Raw genomic sequence first — 27,262 nt, 5'->3', positions numbered from 1 at the left:
TGGGTAAGGAAATCAGGTTCAGGATGGGTGAGCAAGTCAATCCAAGGCAGTAGAGAAAAGCCTGTGTGTGTGGAGGGTTGTGTGCAGGATTTTGTGTGGTGCGTGTGTGTGTGTGTGTGTGTGCATGGGGGCAGGTGTGTGTGCGGCTGTCATGTGCAGGGTGCGGTGCCAATGGGAGCCACCCCACCACCAAGAATATGTGGGGGAGAAAGGAGTCTGATAAATGTGTCTTTACAAACAGACCCTGTGAATCTGCTAGTAGACAAGGCCAGGAACTTATAGTTAGTGAAGTAAGAGAGGAAAAACTTAGTTCTAGAAGCGGTTACTAATCAACACAAATTGTTGCTCAGAAAAGGTTGTGTTAATTTCATTAAACTAGAGCAAGACAAGAAAGACTCAATAGAATTAGGAAGAGTTTATTTTTCTTTCTTTAATATAACAAAAGAAGGGTGCATATTAGAGTGGGATGTAGAGTAAGTGGTTCGGTTCCCGTAATTTCAGCCAATGGGGAAAAGAAGAATGATGCAGCGGGGAACTTAGGATAGCTCTTTTCCATGGGAAACAAAACTCACTCCCCCAGTTTCTTGATGGTAGCTTGGAGGAGGTGTTTGGCGCTTCAGAGGCAACCAGGCTTTTAAGTGTTGGCAGTTTGGGTCATGGAATCTTAGCCATTTGAAACCTTAGCAAGCACAAACCCACTCTTGGACACAGGCCCCTGGATACAAACGGGGGCCTATTTCCACGGGAAACAAAACTCACGCCTCAGTTCTCTGATGTCAGTTTGGAGGAGGTGTTCAGCACTCCAAAGGCAGCAAGAGTTCTAGGTGGTGGCAGCTTGGGTCCTGGAGAAATCCTGCACCGTTTGGAATTAGAGTCTGCAGAAACTCAATCCCAGTAAGAGGGCCCTGGAAAGGAATGGTGGCCCTTTTCCCAATGAAATGAAAATCACCTCCCCAGTTTCCTGAAGTCATTTTGGAGGAGGCGTTTGGCACTCTTATGGAAGCCATTGTTCTAAGCGATGGCAGCTTGGTTCTGGGAAAAAATTCTGCACCATTTGGAATTTCAGCAGGCTGAAGCTCACATCTGGCCACAGGTACCTGGACACCAATGGTGGCCTATTTCCCCATGAAACAAAACTCACCTCCTTGCTTTCCTAATTTCAGTTTGGAGGAAGCTTTTGGCACTCCAAAGGCAGCCAGGTTTCTACGTGGTGGCTGATTATATACGGGAAAAATCCTGCACTGTTTGGAATTCTAGCAGGCACAAACCCAGTCCAAAGCACAGGGCCCTGGACACGAAATGGGGCCCTTTTCCACGGGAAGTAAAACTCACCCTTCCAGTTTCCTGATGTAAGGTTGGAGGAGGTGTTTGGCACTCCCAGGGCAGCGAGAGTTCTAGGTGGTGGCAACTTCAGTCTGGGAGAAATCCTGCACCATTCAGAATTTTGACAAGCAGAAGCAGAGTCCCAGCTACAGACACCTGGACCTGAATGGTGGCCTGAAACAAAACTCAGCTCCCAAGTTTCATGATGCCAGGTGGGAGGAGGCATTTGGCACTCCAATGGCAGGCAGGGCTCTAAGTCTTGAAAGCTTAAGTCTGGGAGAAATCTTGGGATCCCTCCATGGGGACATTGGCACATCCTAAAATTCCTGAATCCCCCCCAAAAGTCGCTTGGACTCTCCCATGGGCGCACCTCTGGGGACACTGGGACACCTTAAAAGGGGGGTGGCACCTTGGGGACACCCCTGGGGACAGAACCTCCTGAGGACACTGGGACATCTCAAAATTCCTGCATTCCCCCCTAAAGAGACTTGGACTCGCCCATGGGGACACCCCTGGAGACACGTGGGACCTCCTGAAGACATTGGGACAGCTCAAAATTCCTGGATCCCCCACTAAAGTCACTTGGACTCGCCCATGGGGGACACCTGGGACACCCCAAAATGGGCTGATGGCACCTTGGGGACACCCCTAGGGACGCTGGGACATCCCAAAGCTCCTGGATCCCCCCTAAAGAGACTTGGACTTGCCCATGAGGACACCTGAGACACTCGCTGGGGACACTGGAGGCATTGGCACATCCCAGAATTCCTGGATCCCCCCAAAATCACTTGGACTCGCCCAAAGAATTCCCCAAAAATCCCAAAATATCCCGAAAAACACCCAAAAATATCACTAAAAATTTTGAGGGAAAAAAAATCCCCCAAGAAAACCCCAAAATTCCTGAATTTTTTTCCCTATCCAGGAGTTTCATTTCTGCCCAAAAAATCCCCAAAAGTCCCAAAACCACCCCCCAAAAATCCCTAAAAAGTTCAAAAGAAATTCTAGAAAGACTGCTAAAAATTCCCCCCAAATTAAAAAACTAATCTCAAAAATTTCCTGTAATTTTCACCTATCCAGGAGTTTCATCCCGACCCAAAAACTGCCCCAACAAATCCCCAAAAATCTGCAAAAAATAACTAAAAAATCTGAGTAAAAGTTCCCCCCCCAAAAATACCCCAAATTCCCAATCACTCAAAATCCCAAAAACCACCCATAAATATTGCTAAAAAATTTAAAAAATTGTGACAAATTCCTAAAAAACTCCCCGAAATTCCCAAACGAATCCCAAAAATGTCCCATAAATTTTCACCTATCCAGGCTTTTTATCCTGACCGAAAAACTGCCCAAAAAATCTCCCAAAATCCTGAAATACACCAAAAAAATCCCTAAAAATTCGGAAAAAATGCTGAGAGTCCACTAAAAATTCCCCCCCAAATCCCCAGAATTCCCAAAAATATGCCAAAAAATTTTCAAGATGTGTTACCTAGCTTGGAGTTTCATCCTGACCCAAAACCTTCCCAAAAATAAAACCGAAAATTGAAAAACAAAACAAAACAAAAAAACCCCCAAAAAACAAAAAATCCCCCCCAAATTAGGAAAAAAAGCACTAAAAATTCCCCAACAATTGCCAAAACTTTTCCCTATCTTGGAGTTTCATCCTCACCCATGAAAACTGCATGAAAACTCCCCAAAAATCTCAAAAAAAATCCATAAAATATTCGAAAAAACTGCGAAAAATTCTCCAAAAATTCCAGAAGGTTCCTCACCCATCCAGGATGGGCTCTACCTGCTGCAGGTGCTGGGGGTGCCGAGCACGGTGCTCTGCAGGCCCCCTCAAAATGGCTAAAAAACCCCTGAACCTCCTGATGAGGATCTTCATCCTCACTAAAAGCCCCCCAAAAATCCTCAAAAATTCCCCCAAAACCCACTAAAACTCAAAGGAAAAACGTCTTAAAAAAAAAAAAATCTAAAAAATGCCCCAAAATTTCCCACACAATTCCAAAAAAATTCCCAAATTTTTTTCCTGTGCAGGAGTTTCATTCCATCCCCCCAAAATCTCTCAAAACAATAAAAAACAAAATCCCCAAAAATCACTTTAAAAAAAAAAAAATAAAAAACCCTCTAAAAATCCCCTCCCCCAAATTCTCAAAATATTCCCAAAATTTCGACCTATCCGGGAGTTTCATTCCGACCCAAAGCCTGCATGAAAAATCCCAAGAAATACCAAAAAACACTCACAAAAATCCCTAAAAAGTAATTTTAAAAAAAGCTAAAAATTCCCTAAAAATTTCCAAAAAATTCCCAAAACCCCTCAACATTTTTAGGCATCTGGGAACTTCATCCCGACCCAAAACCTACCCAAAAAGTCCTCCCAAATCCCAACCCTACTCCCCAAAATCCCCCAAAAGTTAAACATAAAAATGCTAAAAAACCTGCTGAAAATTCCCGAAAATTCCCCAAAAATTCCCGAAGGTTCCTCACCTGTCCAGGATCGGCTCCATCTGCTGCACACGCTGGGGGAGCCGAGCACGGCGCTCTCCAGAGTCCCCTGAAATGGATAAAAAAACCCCTGAGCCCCCGACTCCAAACTCAAAAAATTCCCAAATAAATTCCCCCAATACTTCCCAAATTTCTTACCTGTGCAGGATCTTCATCCTCATCCAAAACCCCCCCAAAAATCCCTCAAAATTAAAAAAAAGTCTCCAAAAATTACTAAAAAAAAAAAAAAAAAATAATTAAAAATTCAAAAAAATTCCTAAAAATTAAAAAAGAATCCCAAAAATTCCCTAAATTTTCACCAATCCGGGAGTTTCATCCTGACCCAAAAACTGTCCTAAAACCCTCAAAAATCACCAAAACTGGTCCAATAAAATCCCTAAAAATTAAAAAAAAAAAACTGCTAGAGTACGAAAAAAAAATACCAAATTATTCCCAAAAAATGCCTAAATATTCCCCAAATTTTCACCCAGAAACTTCATCCCACACTACAACCTGCCCAAAATTCCCATAAAACTTCCCCCCAAAAAAATCCCCCAAATTTTTGAAAAATATGCTAAAAAAAAAATTCCAAAAAATTCCCCCAAAAAGTCCCAAGAATTCCTATAATTTTTTACCTATTCGGGAGTTTTATTCCGAACCCAAACCTTCATGAAAAATCCCCAGAAATCCCCAGTAACTCGCCAAAAAATTGCTAAAAATATTTTCTAAAAAGTTAAAATTTCCCAAAAAATTCCCAAAAAATTCCGAAAAAAATCCCAAAAAATTCCCCAAAAATTCCCCAAATTTTTCCCCATCCGGGAGTTTCTCCCTGAGCTGCTACCCTGGCCCAGCCCCGCCCCCCGCCCGTGAGTCAGTGCCGGGATTTGGGGAGAAATTCGGGGGGCTTGGGGAAAACTCGGGAAAAATTTGAGGATTTGGGGGGAAATAGCAGGAAATCTCGGGAATTTTGGGAAACATTTTGGGGATTTGAGGAAAAGTTTGGGGATTTTGGGGAGAAATTCGGGCATTTGGGGGGAAAATTCAGGGGTTTTGGGGAAAAATGAGGAGATTTGGGGGGGCAGTTCCCGAATTTTGAAAAAAATTCGGGAGAAATTTGGGAATTTTTGGAAAAATTGGGGGATGTTTGAAAAAAAATCGGGGACTCTGGGAGAAAAATTGGGGATTTTAGGGTTGTTAGGGGGTTTTTATTACAATCTTTGAGTATTTTTGGGTGTTTCAATCGGGAGTTTGGGGGGTTTTCGAGGTTTATCGGTGCTTTTGAGAACATTTTAGAATTTTGGGAAGAATTTGGGAATTTTGGGAAAATATTCGGGAATTTTAGGGTTTTTTTGGGTTCAGATTTTCATTTTTGGGGGTTTCTTTGGTTTTTTTTAGAGAGATTGGGGGTTTGGTATGGTTTTGGGGAGGTTTTTTGATTTCTGGGGTGGTTTTGGGGAAACTTGGAATTTTTAAAAGAATTTGTGAAAAACTGTGGAACTCTGGAAAAATATTCAGGGATTTTGGGAAACAATTTGGGAATGTTAGGTTTTTTTTAATTTGGGGGGATTTTTAGTGTTTTTGGAAGGGTTTTGGGCAGTTTTTGGAAGTTTTGGGGAAAATTTTGGAATTTCTTGAAGAATTTGGGAGAATTTTGGGAGAAAATGAGACTATTTTTTGGAAATTTTGGATTTAAAAAAAATTGTTGGGAGTTTTTGGGATAGGGTTAGGGTTTTTAGGGGGGTTTTAGGGGGCTTTTGGGAACGTTTTGGGATTTGGGGAAAATCTGGAAATTTTGGGGAGTTTTGGGGAGTTTTTGGATTTGTTGGGGGGAATTTGGTGTTTTTACAGGTTTTTAGTGGGATTTTGGGGAGTTTCTGGGGGTTTGGGGAAAATCTGAGAGTTAGGGAAATACGGGAAATTTGTGAGGAATTCCCCTGCCCAGGTGTCCTGGGGTACAATGCAAAAATGTGTATTCTATCACCATCTGTTAAAATGTGGGAGGGGTGGTGATCCTTATCTCTGTGGGAGATATCCTCTGCTGATGGGACATCTGATAAGATGGGGGGATGATCATCGTTATCTATTCACAACCCACCCTTCCTCCAGAAGATATATTCTGTTAATGGGCCATTAAGTCCTATTGTGTGACTGATAAGATTACATCACCCCATTGGGAGATGCCCCAGCCAGGGGCAGGAGCCAAGCCTTTCCTACCTAGATAAAAAACTGGGGTTTGGGACCCGAGGGCAGACCTTTCCACTGGATCCCAGAGGAAAGTCGGATCATTTCCACATCGTCGCTGGATCTTCGGAGGAAAACTGCACCTTCTACAGGAGCACTGCTTCAACAGAACCACATCTGTCATCCAGGACTGCAGCCACCATTTAATGGGACTGCTACCAACACCCTGACTGACAGGGTGTCAGGTTTTGTATTTCTGACTGTGTTGGTGGTTGTTTCTTTTATATTATTGCAGGTATTTTATTTTTAATCTTTTCTCCTATTAAATTGTATTACTGACTTGGAGTCTCGCACTGATTTTACTTTCAAACCGACACACCAGGTGACCCCAAAAATGGGGAAAACCCGCCAAAATTACAAAAAAAAATCTTCCTAAAAATAGCGGGGAAAGAAAAAAGAAAAAAGAAAAAAAAAGAAAAAAGAGGGGGGAGTATCAGAAAAAATATGGAAAAAAAGCAGGAAAAATGGCAGAAAATTGGGGTAAAATGGGGAAAACCCCCCAAAATAGCAGAAAAAAAACAAAACTGGGGACAGAGACCCCCCCCCCCCCAAAAAAAAAAATCTCGAAAATAAGAAAAAAAATGCCCCAAAAACAAGAAAAAAGATGAAAATATCGGGAAAAAAAGCAGGAAAAATAGAAAAAATTGGGAGGAAATGGGGAGGAAATTAAGAATAATTGGGAAAAGCCCCCAGATAGGTGCTGACCCCTCCCCTTTTGCCCCCCAGGAACGTGATACATCTGCTGAGCACAGCACCTGCAGTGCCCCGGGCCCAGGTGACACTGCTGGCCCACGTGGGAACCCCCGGGACCCCCCCAGCCCCCCCAGCCTGGGGCTCCCACTGGGGGTGGCGCAAGGTAAGGGGGGGAGGGGCGGGAGCAGACCTCACACCCTTTTGGGGATCCCAAAATCCCTTTGGGAGACCCCGGACCCTTTTGGGAATCACTGTCCGGAGATCCCAGACCCATCTGGGGACATCTGGCACACCCAAAAATCCCTTTGGAAGATCCCAGATCCCTCTGGAGACCCTCCCAGACATCCCAGACTCTTCTGGGGACTCCCCCGGAGACCCCAGACCTGTTTGGAGACACCTGGGACACACCTGGGACCTCCCAAAATCCCTCTGAGAGACCTCAGACCCATTTTGGAAAACCTGGGACACACCTGGAACATTTCTGCCCCTTCCCCTCTCCTTCCTCCCTCCCACCCCAGGCCCCTCAGGGTAATTTGAGGACACCTGGGACTCCCTAAACACACACTGGAACTCCCCAAAATCCCCTAGGACGACCCTAGACCCATTTAAGGATGCTCCAGGACCCCCTTGGGACCACCCCCCCTCATTTCTGCCCCAATCCCTGGGGGTAATATGGGGGGTCCTCACTCCGTTTCTCTCCTGTCCCCCCGTGCCAGCAGTGCTGGTGAACAGTGGGGGGGGGGGGGGGGGGGGGGGGTGTGAAGATCGTGGTGTGCCAGGGACTCCCCTGCCCCTCTGCTGCCCCCGCCCCCACCCCTAACCTGGGACACCCGCAGTGTGGAGCCATGGTGGAGACAGGTGAGAGAAAACCCCTGAAACATTCCCCCAAAACATCCACAAAAACGGTCACGGGATGTTCAGAAACATCCCCAAAATGTTCCTGAAATATTCCCAGAATCTTCTCAAAGTATCCCCCAGAATCTTCTCAAAATGTCCCCAAAACATTCCTGAAATATTCCCACAATCTTCTCAAAGTGTCTCCAAAACGTTCTGAAAATAGTCACAGAATCTTCTCAAAATGTCCTCAAAATGTTCCCAAAATGTCCCCATGAATCTTCCCAAAATGTCCCCAAAATATCCCCAAAATGTTCCAAATATGTCCTCAAGAATCTTCTTGAAATGTCCCCCAGAATATTCCCCAATTTCCAAATATCCCTAAAGTGTTATCAAAATATCCCGATAATTTCCCCAAAATATCCCCAAAGTGTCCCAAAATTTTTTCTCAAAATGTTCCAAAAATGTTCTGAAAATATCCCCAGAATCTTCTCAAAACATCCCCAAAATGTTCCCAAAATATCCTCAAAATTTCCTCCAAACACCCCCAAATTCCCCTCCCCCATCCCCAGGATCCCTCAAAATCTCCCACCCCCCCCGAATTTGCCCTAATGTCTCCAAAATTCCTCAAATTTCCCTTTCTCCACCCCCCAATTCCCCTCCCCCACCTGTGGGACCCCCCCAAATTTGCCCCAAATTCCCTCAAATTTCCCCTCCCCCACCTGCAGCGCCCCGCAAAATCTCCCTCAAATTGACTCAAAAAGCCCCCAAAATGCCCCAAAATGACCCTGAGTGACCTTGAGTGACCACTGAAGGACCCCTGAATGACGCAAATGACCCCTGAGTGACCACAACAGCAAACTGCCTCTAAAATGACCCAAAATTCCCCCAAATGCCCCACAGTGAACTCTGATTTACCCTTGAGTGATCCCTGAGTGACCATTGAGTGACCCTGAGTGACCCCTGAGTGACTCAAGTGACCCCTAAGTGACCCTGAGTGACCCTGAGTGACCCTGAGTGATCCCTGAGTGATCCCTGAGTGACCATGAGTGACCTCTGACCCTAGGCCTTGAGCAGCAGCTGCAGCTCCGACAGGGACACCTTGGGCAGCTCCACCCCAAAATTATCCCAAGAAACAGTCATAATTCACCCAAAATTGGCCAAAATTACCCCAAAAGTACTTCAAAATTATCCCCAACATTATCCCTAAAACAGGCAGAATCACCCCAAAATTATACCCCAAAATGGCTAAAATTCACCCAAAATTCAACCAAAATTCACACAAAACCAGCCAAAATTCTCCTCAAAATTCACCCAAAATTATCCCCAAAACCGGTCAGAATTACCCAAAATTCACCCGAAATTCACAAAACCAGCCAGAATTACCCCAAAATGCATGCCCAAAACAGCCAGTTACCCCAAAATTCACCCTAAATTATCCTCAAAACGGCCAGAATTACCCCAAAATCAACAAAAAATAACAAAAGCAGCTGAAGTTACTGCAAAAGCAACCAAATTATCCCCAAATCAACCAAATTATCCCAAAATTCGCCTCAAAGTTCACCCAAAATGATCCCAAAATTCACCCAAAAATGCCCAAAATTCACCCCAAATTATCCCCAAACAGGTCAAAATTACCCAAAAATTCACCCCAAAAATTCCCAAAATCCCCCAAAATTTCCCAAAATTCTGCTTTTCCCCTAAAAAACCCCCCCAAAATGCCCCAAATTCCCCTAAAAATGACCCAAAATCCATCAAAATTGCTCCCATATGTCCCAAAATTCCCCCCCAAATTATCCCAAAAGTCCCCAAAAATAACCCAGAATTTCCCCAAATTCTCCCAAATTTTCCCAGGATTCCCCCAGAATTGTCCCAAAAAATCCCCCACGATTCCTAAAAACTTCCCCAAACCCCCAAAACGACCCAAAAATAAAAGAAAAAATCCCTAAAACTGTCCCCAAACCCCCCAAATTCCCCCTAAAATGACCCATAATCCATCAAATTTTCCAAATTTTTCCCCAAATTCCCTAAATTATCCCCTAAAAACTTCCCCAAATTCCACCAAAAAATGACCCAAAATCCCCTCAAAATTCCACAAAATTCCAAAAAGTGTCCCCAAAATCCCCAAAATTCCCCCAAAATAATCCCCCAAATTTCCCCAAAAATGACCCAAAACCCCCTAAAATTCCCCCGAATTTCCTCAAAAATGACCCCAAATCCCTCAATTTTCCCAATTTTTTCCAACATTGTCCCAAATTATCCCCAAATTCCCTTAAAAATGTCCCAAAAATCCCTGAAAATCCCCCAAATTTTCCCCCTAAAAAATGCAATTTAAAAAAACTAAAAATGCCCCAAATCCCCCAAAATTCCACAAAATTCTCCCCTAAATGACCCCAAATCCCTCAATTTTCCCCCAAATTTCCCAAGACTGTCCCCAATTATCCTTAGAATTCCCCCTAAAAATGACTCAAAAGCCCTCAAAATTCTCCCAAATTTTCCCTAAAAATTGTCCTTAAAAATTATCCCAAATCCCCCCAAATTTCCCAAAGAAGTCCCAAATTTTCCTTAAATTCTGCAAAAATCGTCCCAAAAATCCTCCAAAATTCCTAAAAATCTCCCCAAATTTTCCCAAAATTCCCCCCAAAATGTCCCAAAAATAAAAAAATCCTGAAAATTCCCCCCAAAATCCCTCAAAATTTCCCAAATTTTCCAAAAATCACCCCAAATGATCCACAAAAGTCCACCTAAAAATTCCCCAAAATTCCCCAAAAACTGTCCCAAAAATTGTCCCAAAAATCCCTAAATTTCCCCAAATTCCCCTTGAACTGTCTCAAAATCCCCCAAATTTCCCAGAATTTCCTCAACCCCCCAAAATTATCTCCAAAATTCCCCCTAAAAATGAACCAAAATCCTCCAAAATAGTCCCAAAACTCCTCAAGATTCTCCCAAAATTCCCCCAAAATTGTCCCAAATTATCCTCAAATTCCCCTAAAAATGCCCCAACAATCCTCCAAATTTTCCTACAATTCACTGAATTTTCTCTTAAAGATGTCTAAAAATCCCCAAATTCCAAAAAAATCCCCTAAATTCCCTAAAATTTGTCCCAAAACTCCCCACAAAAATGACCACAAATCCCCCAAAATTCCCCAAATTCCCGCAAATTACCCCCAAATTGTCCCAAATTATCCCTAAATTGGCCTAAAAATGTCTCAAAATGCCACAAAATTTGCCTAGTATTACCCAAAAACTGTCCCAAAAATAAAAAAAAAAAATCCAAAATTCCCCCAAAAATGACCCCAAATCCCCCAAATGTTTCAAATTTTTCCCAGCTTTTCTGTAGTGTAGTGGTGATCACGTTCGCCTGACACGAAAGGTCCCTGGTTCATCCCCAGGCACAGACACCATTGAGTCCTTGAGTACAGCACACGGAGACAAAGTGCCAGTGGTGCCTGCCAGAGGTTTGTTAGGGAAGACAGTTTGGATCAATTCTATCTCAAATACAGACAAACCCATTCAGGTTGCACATGGTGGATAATGCAGAGAGATGGGACAACACGATGTGTACCTCAGGGAGATCTGATTGTGGGGTGAGAACCATATTGCTATTGGATGTCACTGTCCTTGTCTGTCTATAGCTTGTATATATATAGGTATATCTTGTATATATATATATGTGTGTGTATGATGTATGTGTTTATAGAATTAGAGTATGTATCAGATATGGTAGTAAGCTGATGATATGCGGATAAGGGGTGGAATGTCTTGGGGTGACTGTATGATGCCTGTATCCCCAAATCGTTTGTTCTGTTGGTGTTGAATATTAAATTCTGCAACTTTAAGACTGGTTCCAGGAGTGAAGGGGGGGAAGAAGAAGAAGTGCAGAGTTTGTTATCAGAGACTGCACTGCCTTCCCCACATTCCTGCACGCAGACTGTGCTGTCTGCAGTGGACAGCGAGAGAGAGAGAGAGCTCTCCTTTGCTCTTGGTTAGTTTTTCTGGCTAGCTGAGGCAGAGAAGCTCCCTTAATTTGAGCAAAATTATGCTCAAAATTCCACCTAAAAATGATCCAAAATCCCCCCAGATTCTCCCCAAATTCTCCCAAAATTCCCTAAAAATGTCCCAAAAGTGTCGAAAAACCCCCCAAATACCCTACCAATATTCCCCCTAAGAATGATCCAAAATCCCTCAAATGTTCCCAAATTTTCCCAGAATTGTCCCAAAAGGCACCAAAAAGTCTCCTAAAAAAATTCCTAAAAATCCCCCAATTTTTCCCAAAAGCCTCACAAATTGTTCCAAGAATTGTCCCAAAACCCCTGAAAATTCCCCCCAAAATGACCCCAAATCCCCCCAAATACCCAAATCCTGCCCAAATCGCTGCCAAATTCCCCAAATCCCCCTAAATCCTAGATTTCCCCCCCTAATCCCTCGAATTCCCCCCAAATCCCTCACTCAGGGCCAGCTCCAGGAAGAGGACGATGCCCTCGTGCAGGTGACGGGGCAAGGCTGCACCCACATGGAACCGCTGCCCCCACCGCACCACCAGGGGGCGCCACTCAATTGGCCGAGGTGGCAGGGTGGAGCCTGACAGGAGCCAATAGGCCTGAGGGAAATGGAGAGGGGGCGGGGCTTAGCCTGCAGCCATTTTGGAGAGCAAAATCCCCCCAAATCCCCATGTTTATACCCCCGAATCCTCGTTTTTCAGGCAAAAACCTGGATTTTTTTCCCCAAAGCCCATTTTTTTCCTCCAAACCCCTATCCCATCCACCAGGATGGATCATTGTGGACCAGTATAAACCACTATTGATTGGTATGGACCAGTATAGACCAGTATAAAAAAGTATGAACCAGTATGTTATGAATGATGTTCTATTTTTCCCAATTTATCAAGCAACAAGATTAAATTTAATAGTAAGTTTTTAATAGTAACAAAATGAATACAATCAAAGTATTGGAGATGACAATTAAAGTATTGGAGATGAAACAATCAAAGTGCATATATTTAAGAATATACAAAATTTGGCAGTAAGTAATTTAGTATAATTGAGGTTCGTATAAAGCATAAGCAAAACCGACCGGGGAGGGGCCCCCCTCCGACCGGGGATACGGGGAGTGGCTCGCCATTCCTCACGTATCAAAGCATCCAGGCTAACAATCCTACTTATATACTGTAGGCTACAGAAGTTTCTAGAAAGCTCCTCCTAGTTTCTATTCCTAAAATTTATGTAACTATACTGCACAGCGCATGCTCTACTAATGGGTTAGGGGGTCTCTTATCCTTTTAAGGGTCTTATTTCCAGTGAAGGCTCATCATCTTCATCAGTGACCGAGGTGTGACCTGCAGGTAGCGCAGGCGCCCTGTGTGACTGAGCAGATGTTTTCCATAACATGACTTTAATTAAGTCCCATGCTTGGAATCATTCCATTTTTGACAGCTTCAAGGTTGAAGCTGTATTTCTAGATGCTGCTTATCAGACCTTCGTCCTTCTACTATTCTTATCTGACTTTCTTCTAACCTCCTTCTTCAACTCCCAACATCTGGAAGATGTCTTTTATCCTGTCTCACCCATCTCTCCCCCTTTCACTTGGTAACAATAGTCTTCTATTGATCTAAATACAATTTTGCTAATATAGTTATAATTTAATTAGCACGAATCACATTTATCACAAGTATAAACCAGTATACATCAGTATGGACCAGTATGGACTGGTATAGATCACTATAAACCAGTACCGAGTATATGGACCAGTATGGACCAGTATAAACTGGCATGGACTGGTATAGACCAATATGGACCAGTATAATACAGCATGGACCGCTATAAATCAGTATGGACTTGATAGGACCAGTATGGACCAATGTAAACCAGTATGGACAAGTATAAAAAGTATGGACAAGTATGGGCTAGTATGGACCACTATGGACCTTTATGGACCAGTATGGAACAGCATGGACCAGTATAAACCTGTATGGGCCAGTATGGATAAATATGGACCGGTATAAACCAGGATGGATGAGTATGGACAGGAATAAATCAGTATGGTCTAGAATGGCCTAGTATGGAACAGAATAGAACAGTATGGACCAGAATGGACCATTTTGGACCCAGGGTGCTTCACACACAGGATCCTTTCAGAAGACTTCAGAAAGCTGAGAGTCAGCTCTGCCTTCTCCATCTTCTGTATCCTTAAGCTGCTGGAGGGAAGAAATTTATGATCGGCTCCAGTGGCACAATCCCTGCTGGCCCAGGGCACAGTGCCCGCAAGGTCTCTGTGTGCCGAGCCTTTGCTCCAGCCAGGAAAAGCTCCCAGCACAGGCTCACCTTTCCTGCTCAGCCAGAACCCCTGAGTGCCCCAGCAGCAGGAAATTGATGGATCTGGGCAAGCATCCATCTCAACCAGGCCAGAACTCCTGCCCAAAGCCGACCAGGCCAGAACTCCTGTCTGAGGCGAGTGGGGTCCACAGGTGTTTTCTTGTGACGGTCGTGAGGCAAACAAGGGGAAACTTCGGACCGTCTCTTACACCACCACACCAATGCTGGGGCTGTGAGCTCTCCAGCTGGGCCTCCCCTGGGCTGCTGTGGCTCAGGGCCCAAAGACTGAAGCTGCACCCTTGCCCTTATCTCAAGAAGAGCAGCCTCCTCCACACCCATGGCCCCAGCATGAGGGAGGGCTCTGAGCCCACATAGGTGCTGGCAGGAGGGGCTGCTCTGGCCAGCTGGGGGTCTCTTAGAAATGTCCACACCCCTATGCTCTCTCTAGCTGGCCAAGGACAGGAGCAGGGCTGAACGGTTGGTGTGGGACAGCCAACCCTACCTGCTGAGCCCTCAGGCCCCCATTCGAGAGGCGGCCCTCAGGCTCGTTGGTGAGTCCTGGTCCCCAGGCCCCCTCTTGGGGCAGCCTCGTGCTGCCATGGGCAGGGCCTTGGCCTCCCTGTGCCTGCCATGCTCACATAGGTGAGTGGCTTTGGTGGTCACCTTACCCAGTGCCACCCTGGGCTGCTGAGGGGGTCAGGCAGGGCCGGGGGCCACACTGCTGGGAGCACGCTGGGGAGCAGGGGCTGATGGAGCTCTGTGCCCAGGGCTGGCTGCGCGGCACCTGAGAGAGCAGAGTGAGGACACCCTGGCTGAGATCCTCTTGGGTGAGTGGGGAGCCAGGCCTCGGGGGAGCTGAGTGGTCTCTGCACACACAGGGGCTCATCTGGGCTTTGTTTCTGTTGTAGAGCTTCAAATACTTCAAGCAAGAGAGAAGGATGCCTCCATTTGTTGCCTGGCAGCTCAGACCAGCTTTAACCTGAAATCTCCAAGGAAGCAGCAAAGATCAGGATTCTGCCTGCACACACTGTGCTGCTGGTGCTGCTGAGCAGAGAGGGAGCTTCACATAAGGCTTGACAGGGGCACAAACTCAAACACCTGCTGAATCATGAGGCGTGGAAAGGATGCCCTGGCTTTCTAAGGTCCTTCTCAAAGTGCAACCCAGCATTTCCATGACCACTGACTCCACCATCGCCCTGACTGGTAGGGACCCATTCCCCACAGCCCCTGAGCATGGTGTGAGGTGGTCCAGAATAACCCCAGGATTGTGGCCTGTCCCCTCCTGGCTCCTGCTAAGAGGCTGAGCTGCCTGCTCTCTTCTGCCTGCCTCCCCCAGGCTGGTCAAAATGAGGACAGAGGTGCTGCCTGAGGAGAGATCCAGATTCCATTCCTGGGGAAGCTGCTGGGACATCTTTTCAAGTCATTAAAGACAGAGAAGGCTGCTTTATGGCTCTGGATGGCCTCTGCAGCCACTTCAAGTTCATCTGTCAGCAGAAAGGCAAGAGAAGATGTGGTGGACTGCATCCCTGCACACAGCCCCATGCCCCTGATGCATCTGCTCATCTTCCTGGGCCTTATGATGGCTCCTTGTGTGCAGACACGGGGGCTTATGTGGGGTCTGCTTCTGTCACAGAATCTGAAATATTGCAGGCCAGAAAGAAGGATCCTGACCACTTGGATCTGGGTGTCTAAATTCATTGGAGAGGAGTTAGTGTGGTTTGATCCAACTCAGACACAGACCTTTTAGAACCACCTACAATTCTAGAAAGTTAATTACCTTCTATATATAATTTATAAAAGTAAACAATATATTTGGATTATATATTAGAATTATAATATATAAACATTATATAGTAAATAATATAAAAATTATATATACTATCTCATGTATATAAATTATATACATTATGAATATATTATACATATTAATTAGATATATATTGGCTTTTAAATAAAATATTTAAAAATCTATTATAGAAATTATAATGACTGCACCACACAGGTAGCTCTACCTTTGAGTATAGTGGACAATTTTTGAAGCAATATGGAGCAATTATGTTAAAGAGAGACTTGGGAGGAAAAGCAAGAATTTTGGGCCAGAATTGTGAGGAGGAAAGGGTGGGAAAAATGAAGGGTCAAAAGGGCAGGAAACATGAGGGGACCAAATGGTGGGAAATGGAAGGTAAAAAAGGACAGGAAATGAGCCAAAAGGACAGGAAATGAGAGAAAAAAAAGGGTGTGAAACAGAAAGGGAGAAAATGGTGGGAAATGTGAACGAAAAAATGGTGGCAAAAGTGATGGCACAGAAGTGTGAGGGGGAAAAAATGGTGGGAGATGTGAGGACGTAAAAGGACAGGAAACATTAAAGGTGCAAAAGACAGGGAATGAGTGTAGCAATGTATCTGAATAGTTTAGGCCATAGCTTATACCAGGTGTACCAGCTAAGCCATTTTTAGCTGTTTTTCTGCTGTTTTATCAAACACTCTGGAATTCGCCAAAGCTACTGAAACATAAATTGTGCTAAATTGGGAGAGAAGAAGCTGAAAAACAGAATACCAAGATTAGAAGAACCAAGATAAAGGTGGGCAGTGAAGCGCTGGACTGTAACCAGTCATATTTCCTTCAAGGTGTGTGCAGAGTGGGTGGACAAGATAGAGGCACCAATCAAGTAATGTGTGATTGTGTGGACAGTAGTTTTAGAAAGTATAAGGTAAACAATAAATCAGCTTCTCTGCATAATCACATTGATTTGTTGTTCGGAAGTCCTTTGTTCCTGCATGTTGTTGACTCCACGATGTGATACATCATGGTTATGAAGCCATCAGACTCTGGATTTAGTCTCTGAAGGGAGTCCATTCTTCCATTAACCAAGGGTTGCTTGCAATGGGCATTGTTAAACTTTCCAGGTCTCATTAGCACTCATTCTCCCCCTCATAAGCTTTTCTCTTTGCATCAACAGGTCGAGGAAATACCGTGGCTATCAAAGCAACTTTTAGAAGGCCTCATGGTTTTTACTGATGCCAGTTGAAAGACTTCTAAACCAGGTCTTACTTGGCAGGACAAAAGCAAATGATTCAGTGAAATCCTTGAGGGACCAGGGGACTCTTTACAGGTTCTTGAGTTAGGCATTGTCATCAGGGTATTTGAAAAGTGGCCAAATGATCCTGTTAACATAACATTGTTTCTGATTCCCTCTATGTAGTAGGTGTGGTTGAAAGCATGGAGGAGCAATACTGAAAGAAATTCAAAACCAGCAGTTGTGGCAACTCTTTGCAGCTGTGGCAGTTGCTTAATTCTCGCAGGCAAGATTATTTTACCACTCATATACAGAGTTACTCTGGATTAACAGAAGGTCTGGTCTTAGGAAATGAGAAGGCTGACCAATTGGTTGCACCACTTTGGGCCTCTGCTTTGCCCAACATTGGTAAGTTTGCCCGAACCAGAAGGGCTCATTAGCTTTTTCATCAAAATGCAAAAGTTTTACACAAACAATTCAGGATACCACTGCAGGACACTCAAGGAATTGTCACAACTTGTCCTCAATGCCAGGGTATGCTTGGAGGATTAGATCCTGCAGTTAATCTTCGTGGCTTAGGGCCTCTGCAATTGTGGCAAACTGATGTGAATACCTATGCTCCTGAATCATGGTTTAAAAAAAGTTAGAATTTTTGCTAAGAGTAGTAGTTTCCATGACCAAGATGTAAGTTAGGTAGGTAAATGGTAGGTTAATAATTACTAGATGCTTAGGCTAGAGCTAATTGGTATAATTATCTGCTATTATAAATTTACATACAGAAGAACGTAAAATAAGTAAACTGTTAACCATGAAGCACGGGGCCTTGGATCGTGCCAGAGGGTCACCAAGACCTGATGAAGACTCTCCTGACTTCATCCTTCGAGACCACTGACCCATTTCGAGACCACGGACCCAATTCAAGAGAAGAACTGTGCACGCGTGAAGGACTAATGGGCTCATTTTAATATGGGATGGGGATGGGAGGTACTGGGGTTATGCATATGTATTGTATGTAACATCTTGGGGAATAAATAGATGGCAAAGAACCTTGTTCAGGGTGGTCACGCCTTTCGGAGGTGACTCTCGTGCCGCCCGCCGGTGAATAAACATACCACTTTCTAACTTTAATTAGTTAGAGGGTCTTGGTCCGTGATTATACCGGTTTTTTTAATGATTCACTCCTTTTGGTCGCTTTAAGTACCTTCATGTAACTGTAGATACCTTTTCCACCATGGTTTGGGCCACTCCTATGACAGGAGGGTCTCATTTTGTCATTCAACACTGGCGAGGCTGTTTTCCATAATGGGCTTGACTCAAGAAATCAAAACAGATAATGTGTCAGGATACATAGCCTGACAGACCCAAGATTTCTTAGCTCCTTGGGGACTGAAGCATAGCACAGGTATTCCAGGTATCTCCACAGGGCAGCTATTATTGAAAGAACACATCAGGTACTGAAAGGGCTGCTTGATAAACAGAACATGGGGGAGGATGGGCTGAGCCCACAGGACATAGTGCTGAACGCAGTTTATGTTATGAATCATCTGCGGTTAGTAGATAACTCTTAGTGATCCACCAGCATTAACACATTACTCGGGTTTGCAGCCAGATTCTGTTTTGATGCCGCACCTGCCAAAAGTTCGTTTTAAGAATCCTATGAATCCTAGGGTTATGGGAAGGACCTGGAGAACTATTAATGTTAGGCAGGGGCTATGCTTGTGTCATTACAGACAAAGGACCCCGATGGATACCAGCGAAATGGGTTCACCCTTGGCTTGAGAAGGACACTCAGATCCCTAACGTTACTTGTGGAGACCTTGAAAGGCGCTCCCAGTTAGAAAGATAGAAGCCTCTCAGTTATCTCCTTTTGGTAACGAATCCTGTTCTATCACGTAAAGACAACCTTTGTTCTCTTCCTTGGGACAGCCCCCTGCCCTCTCTCTGTCAGCCTTTTAGTCACTCCCACCCTGGTTCCCTGTTGGCCCCTACACTCTAACCACACCCTTGTAAAACCCCCATGTATTTAACCTAAAGCCCCAGACCATTGCCCTTGCCTTTGCCTTTGAACTCCGGGACTGTGATCATGCGTGGCTGAAATAAACATCTCTATGAAACCCTCGCTAAGGCCATTCCTGTTTCTTCACCTGTTTCACCTCAACAAGACCCTCAACCACAACAGTCACTAATGAACCAACAGTGATACCTGAAAACATCAAGTACCCTCAGAACTGTGAACACATTTGCTATCCCTGGGTGACGTTAGAGTGTGTGGGGTGTGGATTAGACAGGTGGTATCAGTTTAGAGGAAGGAGCTTCCCAAGGTGTATAGAGTGAGTGCAGACATCAGCACTCTCTAGAATTTAATACCTCAGTGGTGTTATCCAAGGTAATAGGAATAACAGTTAATTCCCATGAATCCTGTCAGGAGGCATTAAGTTTCTTTGAATCTCAGAGGCAATTGGGGCAGGTTATCCAGTGGTATCATAGAGAACTCCGAAGGCTCAAGCAAAGAGAAAGGGAAAAGAAGATCAAAGATATTGAATGTGGGATTCCCATTCAATATGGGAAAGGAATATTTATCCCTGAGACTTGGGGAATTAGACCTGATCAGTGGGTACAAACAAAACAGATGTGGGAAGAGAAAAGCCAAAACAAAACAGGATAAGGATGAGGAACAGTTTCAAATTATATATGCGGGTTTTTGGGGTTTTCCCTCTGTTACTTGTAATATGTGGCAACATCTGTAGTGCAGAAGAAATTTACCTGCTAGGATGGCATTAACACAATATGCAGCTTACTTGGGCTAATGCTACTGGGGTGAATTTCTTTTGTTTATTCTTAGCCATGCCAGGAGATCCTTTCTGCACATATTTATTTGGTGTTCGACTAAGTAATTTTACTAGTTTTGCAAAATGGGTAGGAGCCGAAGGAGAGTCATATGTGAGAGCAAAAAGATCGGATGCAAAGAATCCCTGGTGCAACATGACCAAAGGTGGTACAAAAGTGGACATATGCAAAAGATTGTGGATTAAGTGAAATGGATAGGACTTTCAAGCAGGTATGGTAACACAGTCATTGAAAGAGAGTGGACTAGAGCCTCAAGAGCTAGATCTGTTAGGGTCAAGACCTGGGAATTATTGCTTGTTTTTTAACTACTTTTTAAATCCAAGATCAACTGATATGAGGAATGTCCTAGTTCCACATTCCAAAAATAATAGTGTCATCCTTAAGCCTAATTCGCTATGGTATAAGAACGTGACCAAATATTGCCACAACTTGGATTATCTTGGAATTGCTGGTGAAAATGCAACTGCAAGGTTGCTTCCACCAGGTGTCTTTTTAATCTGTGGGGATAGGGCATGGCCCACAATTCCAAATAATTCTTTTGGTGGGCCTTGTTATTTAGGAAAACTAACCATGTTTGCTCCTAGCATGCATGAAATGCTGAATCAGACGATTTGGAGAGTGGGACATAACCAGAGAGCTAAAAGAGAAATCACGGGTTTGGGACTTGATTCCTATGATCACATGGAGTTTTGGGGTGCTCCACCATGAATAATAGCATCAATTCTTTTTCCAGGTGTTACTGCTGCATAGGCTTTGGCTACACTTAATAAGCCTGGGATGCTGGATGAACAAACAGCTGAACATAACTTCTACTATTTTGAAACAGACACTCACTGATGTAGATAGTATTAGACACAGCACACTGCAGAATAGAACTGCTATAGATTATTTTTATTGATACATGGGGACGGGTGTGAGGATTTTGAAGGGATGTGTTCCATGAACCTCCCTTCTGGAGGGAGCAGAGACCATCTCTGAAGAAAAGGCAAACTCCCAAGAAAGGCCTCCATGGAAAATACCTTAGATAAAAAATTGTTTACTTTGAGTGACTAATACCAAGAAGCATCTCACCCCTCTGTAGACCTCTCTGTTATCTTTCTGTAATTCTAGTGGTCCATTTTTCTCTTAGATAATTGGTTTCTTTTTCCTAAAGTCTTTTGTAGATTGGTTAGTTATAGAATTCCTTAGTTTATTGGTCCAAAAAAACCCCTTAAAACCTATAAAAGTCCCCGTAGAACCCCACCCAATGGATTTGCTGGACAGGACCCCTTTCGTAGAAGAAATAAAGATTCTATAGAATCTCCTTGATGGCATCTCTTGGTCTCTTTCTCTGCTGGCTAAGAAGGTACTTGCAAGCCTGATTTCACAAAAGAGCTGAAGGCCTAACTCCGGGCAAGGCTTGCACTTGTACGTTGTAGCTGAGAACTGCCAGGAACTCCAGGAGAAGCTGTCCTTTGCCGGATAACTGACTCTGGCTCGAACAGGTAGTTTTGGGGTCTAACAAAGACCCCCATACCGGCTACAAGTGGCCCTCAGAACAGAGTGTTGGACCCCTGCCTTCCTCCTGCGAGCGGCAATTTTTCAAATTGTATCCGCCTTCGGAAGATACTAAATTCGGCAGGTAAACTCTTTGTTTTAAAAATGGTTACCTTCACCGATTTGCTCCAACAATCTCAAGAATCACCCTTGGGACTGGGGCTCGGCCAGCACCAAACAGCAGACACCGACCCGTCTAGGCTGACAAATTGTGAGTATAATCAGCCTTTTAATGAGCGCTCTCTCCTTTTGTCACTTTTGGGTTTTTTTCTTTTTTTTTTCTCTTTTTTCTGCTCGTTTGGCACAGAGTTCGTTATGGGAAAGATCCTCACTAAAACCCAATTATCCCATAATGAAAGAGATCTATATTCCCAAATCCTATTAATCTTATCCTCTGATAACTTCAATTTTTCAAACGGCATTCATTCTAAAACTACTCTGAAAAAACTCATAAAATTGATTTCTACTCAATTTTCCAACTTCAACAGCCAAACTATCCTTTTAGATTCTTTTTGTGACTCTGTCAGCACGAAAATATATTAATGCCAAGCAAATGGAGATTTTTCTGTCATCTCTTTAATATTTCTTTTCCAAGATATCATAAGAGCAAGACGAAAAGTTAGAAAACCTAATTCTCCTAAGCCCTCACTACTTCCTATATCCCCTCCTTGTTCAAACCCAGACCCGTTGCCGCTTTCTTTCCCCCCGCTTCCTCAGACAATGCACATACCGCGTTCCCTTCCCCTCCCCTCCTCACTCCCTGCGCCCATCCTGTCCCATCTTCGACTCCCCACCATCACTCCCGATATCACCGCCCTGTCCTCGCCACAGTCAAACCCCGTTCCTCCTTTCACCATCCCCCCCGCCCCGGCAGGGAATGCTCCCTCTTCAGTCCCTGTTCTGTGCTCCCCCTCCGCGAATGCCCTGTACCCTGCCGACTCTCATCCCACAATGCGGTCGCTGTCTGTCGCGAAACCCCCCCATCCCAGAGAAACTCACCGCTGTTTCCCCTGTTCTGGCACTCCCTGCATCGAGGTACCCTCCGCTAACGCTGGGATCATGGCCGCTGGCCCCATGTCGCTCCCCCCAAACACCCTGGCAGCCCCGCAAACCATGCTGTCCTTTGTTCAAACATGCTCACCCTTTCCTAACCGTGAACACATCGTTTGCAACCCGGCCCCTCTCCCCGCTATGCTTTCCCCCGTTTCGCCGCCCTCAGCCCCCTCCCCTCCCAGCTCCGAGCCCCCCTCCAGTCCCTGCCCCCGCCCATAATCCAGCTCTCCCCATCCCACCAGTGATGGTTTCAACTTCTACCGCCCTTCCCCGACTCCCAGCCGCTGAAAACCCCGTTCCCATGGAAACCAACCTCGCTACACAGTTCCAAGGTCCCACCCCTCTCACAGAGACTTGTGTACATCCCCCCTTGTGTCACTCAACCACCCCTCAACCACCGCCTTTCCCCACCCAGCCCCCCACAGCTCCAGCTCTCCTTTCCAATTCGACCTCTGCTCCTCCCGCGATTGCTTCCACACCCCCCCCCCCCCCCGCCCCATACCACGCACTGTTCCTCGCGGTCTCTGCTGTACCTTCTGCCTCTAATTCTGTGGTATCCCCACACCCCAACACACCCCTTCCCCGACCAACGGTCCCCAATTCCCTAAACCCTCTTCCCTTCCGCCCCGGCGCCGTCCCAGCGCCCGCTGCCCCTCCACGATTCGTATCGGATTACCTTAGCAGCATCCCCCCGCCCCACTGCCCGGCGGCGCGGCCCCCACCCGTCCCCGGACAGGTATCGGATTCTACCGTGCCCCTTTCTACCCTCCCCAGCCTCGTTTCAGGTGCACAGTCGGCACCACCGCCATCTCCGCTGCAACGGCGCCACCCTGTGGCCCAGACATGCAGTGCAACTACTCTCACCCTCCGTACCCCAACCCCCCCAAGCCCCAGCGCCCTCCCCCAGACCCTGCCCCTGGAGTTCTAAAAAGCGCCACTCCCGAAGAAAATGCTCCTGCTCTTCTGAATACAGCGGTAGTGATTCAGCTGCCTCTGATTCAGACTGTTATGAATGATGTTCTATTTTTTCCAATTTATCAAGCAACAAGATTAAATTTAATAGTAAGTTTTTAATAGTAACAAAATGAATACAATCAAAGTATTGGAGATGACAATTAAAGTATTGGAGATGAAACAAAATGCATATATTTAAGAATATACAAAATTTGGCAGTAAGTAATTTAGTATAATTGAGGTTCGTATAAAGCATAAGCAAAACCGACCGGGGAGGGGCCCCCCTCCGACCGGGGATACGGGGAGTGGCTCGCCATTCCTCACGTATCAAAGTATCCAGCCTAACAATCCCACTTATATGCTATAGGCTACAGAAGTTTCTAGAAAATTCCTCCTAGTTTCTATTCTTAAAATTTACGTCACTGTGTGTACGGCGCATGCTCTACTAATGGGTTAGGGGGTCTCTCATCCTTTTGAGGGTCTTATTTCCGATGAAGGCTCGTCGTCTTCCTCAGTGACCGAGGTGTGACCCGCAGGTAGCGCAGGCGCCCTGTGTGACTGAGCAGATGTTTTCCATAACAAGACTTTAATTGAGTCCCATGCTTGGAATCATCCCATTTTGGCCCATTTCAAGGTCAAAACTTTCTATTTCTAGATGTTGCTTGTCAGACCTACGTTCTTCTACTATTCTTGTTTGACTTTCTTCCAAGCTCCTTCTTCGACTCCCAACATCTGGAAGACGTCCTTTGCCCTGTCTCACCCATCTCCCCCCTCACTCTGTAACAATTGTCTTCTATTGATCTAAATACAATTTTGTTAATATAGTTATAAATTGTTATGAATGATTTTCTATTTTTCTCAATTTATCAAGCAACAAGATTAAATTTAATAGTAAGTTTTTAATAGTAACAAAATGAATACAATCAAAGTATTGGAGATGACAATTAAAGTATTGGAGATGAAACAATCAAAGTGCATATATTTAAGAATATACAAAATTTGGCAGTAAGTAATTTAGTATAATTGAGGTTCGTATAAAGCATGAGCAAAACCGACCGGGGAGGGGCCCCCCTCCGACCGGGGATACGGGGAGTGGCTCGCCATTCCTCACGTATCAAAGCATCCAGGCTAACAATCCCACTTATATACTGTAGGCTACAGAAGTTTCTAGAAAGCTCCTCCTAGTTTCTATTCCTAAAATTTATGTAACTATACTGCACGGCGCATGCTCTACTAATGGGTTGGGGGTCTCTTATCCTTTTAAGGGTCTTATTTCCGGTGAAGGCTCATCATCTTCATCAGTGACCGAGGTGTGACCTGCAGGTAGCGCAGGCGCCCTGTGTGACTGAGCAGATGTTTTCCATAACATGACTTTAATTAAGTCCCATGCTTGTGATCATTCCATTTTTGACAGCTTCAAGGTTGAAGCTGTATTTCTAGATGCTGCTTATCAGACCTTCGTCCTTCTACTATTCTTATCTGACTTTCTTCTAACCTCCTTCTTCGACTCCCAACATCTGGGAGATGTCTTTTATCCTGTCTCACCCATCTCCCCCTTCTCACTCTGTAACAATTGTCTTCTATTGATCTAAATACAATTTCGTTAATATAGTTACAACTTAATTAGCACGAATCACATTTATCACAATTCCCCCATTTCTCTTTTTGATTATATTGATTCGTGCTCTAAAAAGTTGCTACTTCGTATTGTCTATGTTTCTTTATACTAGCTTTTAATTTTTTTAACATTTTTCATGTGGCATCTAGCTCTTCACACTTTTTCTCAAATTTGGTTAACATTTCTCATGCCAGGGTATTCTCTTTGCATTCAGTCACTATTTTCTCGATTTTTCTTCTTCGAGTGCAAGTGGATTGTGCTTTCAGTACCATCAAGGAGTTTATTTTTCCTTTTGTTGTTAATTCTGGATCTATAGGTATGGCTGTAAGTTGCATTCCTTGAATTACTGAGTGTATTAGTCTGATTAGACATGGTATCATGCAAGGCAGAAACAATAGACCTAAAACAGAACACAATAGCATGAATCCTAATTTTTTTCCACCACACACCCCCAAAAAGATTATTCCACCAGTCAGCTTTCAGGATAGAATTCCATTTTTGAACTGGTACATGTGCCACTTTTTCGCCAGCAAGTTTGGTGATGGCTTCCCCGTGGTCATCCATTTCCACACAGCACTCAGATTCATTAAACCTCCCACAAACTCCTCCTTCTTCTGCCAACAGGTAGTCTAGGGCAATTCTGTTTTGATATACAAATGCTCGCATTTGTGAATGCTGTTTGGCCAACAACTTTAAAGCGTCTGCTGTGTGGTTTGAGACGACTTCTACTACGACCTGGAGCCTTATCAACCGGTTTAATAGGTAAATTGGAGTTCTATATCCCCAAGACCCATCCTGAGCCCAAGTAGCAGGTTCATAGTATGCTATAATTCTTTCTGCAGGCCATTCTTCATCTTTCCATTTTTGGTTTCCTCCCGCCATTGGAAAGTCGAGATTTAATTCTCTTTTTTTTTTTTTTTCTAAGGTTTCATAAAGTGGTGTTCCTAGTACATCGCCCTTAGACCTTGGTCTGACAAAGAAGGAGGGTCGTATAATCCTAAGGTACAAGTTCCCTCCCATTTTCGGGGTAGTTCACTGTATGCTAGTTGCCCACAAATCCTATATATTTCATCAGGGGCTTTCCATCTTTCTTTTGTATTTTCTGGTTGTTCCCAATAAGATTTCAAGTCTTTTATGGATTGGTAGGGGTTAGCTCCAGAACTGTTACGCCAGCACAAATTAGTTTGATTATTCCACTTGCAATTCATTTCTTTTGCTATTCCCCAATATCCAGTAGGACTCTTGGGTCGCCAGGTCTTTGTGTTATTGTCTGAATTTACTACTAAAGTAGATAGGCAAGGAGTATATCCTACCACTTCAGTGTATTTTCTCCCTTCCCAAGTTATACAAACTGTTCCAATGACTTGATGACTCAGGACCCAGCCTTCAGGCCGTCTTAGGGTCTTAGAAATTTGTGTGTGATTCCATTTTAAAAATTGTTCTGGAGCCAAACCCTCACCTCTCCATGGCCATCTTTCAGCCATCCTAAGTCCTCCACAAACAAAACATTTAGATAATCCCAATTCGGTGGCAATTTCTTGCATCAGATCTACAAACAAATTTTTGTTTGAAGTTGGCAAATCCCAGTCGCTATAGTGCTGTTTTAATTGTTTATACAGCTCATCCAGTTCTTCTAACTCTTTCTTTTTGATTATTTCCCTATCCTTCATTGTTTCTTTTTGTTTTCCAATTAGTTTTTTCTTTGGCCCTTTTCCTTTTTCATCCTTTTCAAAACACAAAAAATGTTCGTATCTAGGACAGAGTTGATTATCATTAGGGTAAGGAGCTCGTCCCCTGAATCCCAAATTTTTTCTTACTCAATACAATTTTGAACTTTTTACACAAATTTCTAAGAAGCTGTTATGATCATAACAAGCTGCACTAATATATGGGTGTGCCACAGATACTGATTCCATCTTATTCTTGACCCACATGGATTGATTGCATTTGTCACAGGGATCAGGAAGGGTTCGTGTCTTTATTTCTGCTTCTTGAGTGGTTTGTCGTCTTGTAATTTGTTCCTGCATGGCCTGTTCTTTTCCATTCCATGCAGTCTTACGGTTCTGGCCAGCTGCTAGGGGTATTATTGTAAGCACCATGAAAAGAATCCTCAGGAATTTTAACTTTCTACCTGTCTCAAGGCCCCTTGGGTTGCAGCCAAGGGCCGAGATGTCCATCTTCTCGGTAGCAAAGTTTTCATCCTGGGATTTCTTTTTCTTTGGTACCCTTGGCCTCATAAGGTTCGCACGATCTATTTTAACTTTTTCTGTTCCAAAGATGGCACAAAATATTTATAGTTCTGCAGCACTGCCTTATCTCTTTCCCTAGATTGATTAGCTAATAATTTTTTTTTTTTTT

At 44.3% G+C, this 27,262-nt stretch overlaps 1 long non-coding RNA gene across 2 annotated transcripts; it reads right to left on the bottom strand.

The window, feature by feature from the left end:
* Nucleotides 1–49: 49 nt before the first annotated feature.
* LOC148221271 (uncharacterized) lies at nt 50–22,492 on the bottom strand. 2 transcript variants are annotated; one of them, XR_015808237.1, is made up of 4 exons: nt 22,279–22,492; nt 3,805–3,871; nt 1,333–1,497; nt 50–905 (listed from the first exon to the last, which is right to left on the bottom strand). It is a non-coding gene; the product is annotated as an uncharacterized LOC148221271 (long non-coding RNA). The 2 variants fall into 2 exon arrangements; XR_015808238.1 differs by lacking the exons at nt 50–905; nt 1,333–1,497; nt 3,805–3,871 and adding an exon at nt 20,614–20,762.
* Between the last annotated feature and the right edge of the window lie 4,770 nt (nt 22,493–27,262).

Source organism: Sturnus vulgaris, chromosome 24, assembly GCF_052056855.1.
Source record: "Sturnus vulgaris isolate bStuVul1 chromosome 24, bStuVul1.hap1, whole genome shotgun sequence".
Classification (NCBI taxonomy): Eukaryota; Metazoa; Chordata; class Aves; order Passeriformes; family Sturnidae; genus Sturnus; species Sturnus vulgaris.
This window is presented reverse-complemented; position numbering and strand designations above follow the sequence as displayed.